The sequence below is a fragment of the Vespula vulgaris genome, chromosome 6, assembly GCF_905475345.1.
Source record: "Vespula vulgaris chromosome 6, iyVesVulg1.1, whole genome shotgun sequence".
NCBI lineage: Eukaryota > Metazoa > Arthropoda > Insecta > Hymenoptera > Vespidae > Vespula > Vespula vulgaris.
The window spans coordinates 612,685-616,261 of record NC_066591.1 but is presented as its reverse complement, the minus strand read 5'-3'; positions in this window follow the sequence as shown (position 1 = coordinate 616,261).

Sequence of the window (3,577 nt, the reverse complement as noted above, 5' to 3'; positions counted from 1 at the left end):
TCTCTTAAGTCAGTCCACCTCGTTCACGGGCCATTTACTTCGATGTGTATCTCGATGGTAGCTTTTTAACGACGCTGGATCATTGGTAAAGCGTTCGGATGAAGTCCTTTAATAATTTTCAATGGATAAACGTTGTATGATCGATAAGATTTTTTTTTCCTTTTTTTTTTTGTCTGAATAGACATTTATCTAGGGAACGACGTAATGTAGAATCCTTTTCTTTTTTATGGTCAATCTTGTTTTTTTCTTTGCTATTAAAACTGTACTTTTCAAAGCGTTGCTTTTACGACGCACATAACATTATCGTAAAGAATTAAAAGTCTCGATTTAGACGAGTCGACGAAACTCCCGACGATGTGAAAAGCATAAAGTTGAAGGCGGCTTTAAATTTTTCTGAGAGCTCAGACTAGTCTTTAGCCAGAGCTCACGTCGTCTATCGAACATAATCGAAGCGATATTTCAGAGCAGTAATGTTATGACACAAGGAACGTTTTTATGCGTTTCCTTTCGAGAAGGCAGCCGGCTCTCCCCTTAAATACCCGAAACGAGTCCCTAAAACACCCACGTCTTTAACTCGATGCTTCACTTATCCGGTTCCTTCCCATATAGTCTACCAAAAATACTGGGAATTAATGCACCGCTCTGCGAGTTGATGCATCCGTTTAAATGAAAGCGTCGCGTCGGTCCTTACTCGCCAATAAGTAGGATATATTTTAAATAGAAATTTTATATCCCGTGTAATAGCGAGAACAAGTCATCCATGTGCTAACCTTTTAAATATATTTTTATAAACATTCACGAATCGACGTATTTACATGCGTTACGCGAGGTGAAGGAGATTAAAAGAGAGACTTGCGCGATTAAAAGAGAGAACGGGAAAAATTCAAAGAAGATAAAATGATATGAAAATAAGCATAGAGAGGTCGGCCGAGAATTCCCAGAAGCATCGAAAAGTCGGATGGCCCCGGCAGGCACTTTTCTCGTGAATGAAGGAGGGTGGCCCTACACTTACACCAACGAAGGTACACAGAGGGTGCTTCTGCGATACCTCAAAAGTCGACGAGCGACGCGTTGGCTCGCGCGTTAGCACCGTCTGAAGTGTGAAACACGGCGCGAACAAAAGTCCAACCGGACGTTTTACGAGCGAGCATCTGGAAAATGCTTCGGCGAGTTGTATCAACGAGAAAACTTCCGCGACTATTACACGACCATGGGATAGACGACCGAGAGAAGAGAGAAATGGACCGAGCTGAGCAAGGAAGAGAGAAAGGAAGCGCTTTGAAATTCGACTCGAATTAGGAACTATGCGTTAAGTCGACGGAACGCCCGTGTTTCTCGAGATACCCCACGTTTCTTCTGCATTTACGTATTGCGAACCATCACGCCTACGCGAGTGGGTGGGGGAGAAGGGGAACACAAAAGGGATAGCGTTCCGAGAGATTTTAGTCATTTTCCTAATATCTCGAAGAACTCATGAGAAAACGTACATCCTGATTTCGTGTACTCGTTCGTTCGTTCGAGGGTGGTAACGTTGTTCGACGTTATATCCGCGTCTAGACTCAACAGCCCCGAGTGTCACGAACGTGCCCAAGTACCATCTTACCATTTTATATGCGATACAGAACGAGAAGAGCGATACGGGTCGAAGTCGTCTACATCGATCCATTTATTATATCATATTATATCTGGCCACTCGGGATCGAAGCACTATTTTAAGAGTTATTTATCGATGTCGCGGGTCTCTATGTCGGGTCAAATTATCATCGCATTTAGATTTCTCCTCCTTTCGGAAAGGACCTTGGATCCTTCGATATATTCTTGGAAATCTAGAACGCGTTTCGTGCGTTTCGTTCTCTTCACCAAACGAAGATTATATCCAAGTAAATATCTCGAGGCTAGACGAGAGAGAAAGAGAAAGGTAAGAGGAAACTAGGGAAAATCTGCTTCAGGTTTTGGCCTTCTAAATTTGCCGATAATGCGAAGGCTAACGTTGATGGATAGGAGCAGATGCATTCGACGTGCTTCAAGGGACGTGTCCTGTTTTGAAAACGTGCCGATATTGCGCTAAAGACACCGATGAACTTTACAAGCTTTTCAGGCTTTCCTAACAGAAAGTCTCTCTCCGTTCTAAGCACCCTCTCTTTTTCTCTTTTTCCCGCGGCATCGGTTTCCTTGTTTGTGAGATCTCTGAAAAGACACTTTTAAAGACACTTCCATAAATCGACACGGAGTCTCAGCTGTCCTATCCATTTATCTCCGCTAAGAACCACGCGCGATGACTCTGTTAATGTTGATCGCACGCCGGAAGAAGATATCCTCTTGGCAATTTAACAATAAAATCAAACTCTCGCAAAAGCCAAAATCGAAACTAGAAATTCGCACGTTTATCGTATCTTACGATATTCGCTATGGTTTATTGTCGAGATTATAATATTATATGTCTATTATATCCCTTCCTCCTTCTCTCTCTCTCTATTTGTTTTTGTCTTGAGTCTCTCGTGAAGGAATCTTCTTTTTTCCTCGCGGCATAATACACCGTAGTCGTCTATTAAGCTCCCGTAGAGAAAGTTGAGAGTCTAAAATTGCTAACATAAATCAGTAAGCGTATTTTGCCGCGGCACATTACATGCAAGAAGGAGCGAAATACGTTAAAATGACTTTTTACAGAAGCTAAGAGCCCCACTCAGGAGGGGCTGGATTTTACGCTACTCGAGCTACTTGAAATTTTAGTTAAGTTAAGGCGGACCAGCCGGAAGCGACACTTCGAACGTGATAATTGTACGCCAGCTGTCGACTTCGTTTTCCCTTCTACTCGAGAATGCCTTACCAAGCGAATCTATTACGAATAATTTCTTTATTATACAGTGTATTAAAAAAGTATTCGAGTAATATACTACTATCGAAATTATAGCAGATCTTGAAGCATTCCCTTAACACTTTTGATCAAAATTGTCGATGGTGTTGCCAAAAATTGTCAATTTTCGTTTAACGAAACGTCATAGAATTATAGAAACGAAGGTTAAGAGATTGTGGAAACGGCATTCAATTCGTTTCGATACGATCGTAAATGAATCTACGAACGATCAGCAGCCAACTACGAATTTCCTCGCTAAATTGCTTCACCGACCGTGATCAGTTTAACCGAGGTTTTGAAAGCACTTTGTAACTTGAAACGATACGCCAAGAGTTTGCTACGTAAAATAATTAATATCCTACGAATGTATGAACAACGAAGTCGCACTTTGTACATAAATACTCGGAACGTACGTATATATATATATATATATATATATATATATATATATATATGTATATATATATATGCTCCCCTTATTGGTATACTAAAAGCAACGCGAGTACAAACGTTATTAATTACTTTTGGCGTTTCTCGGTTTCGCTCTTGCGTTGTTTCGCACGTGCGAAACTTATCCACGCATTGTCATTAATAATGCGGAAAAGTGAACCAAATCAAAGTGTTCAAATTCGTCGAGTTCGATGGTCTCATTGCAGTTTAACCCACTGATTAATTACCATCCTTTTGATAAATGATCTTTCCTCGACGTCCAACAAGCACTCG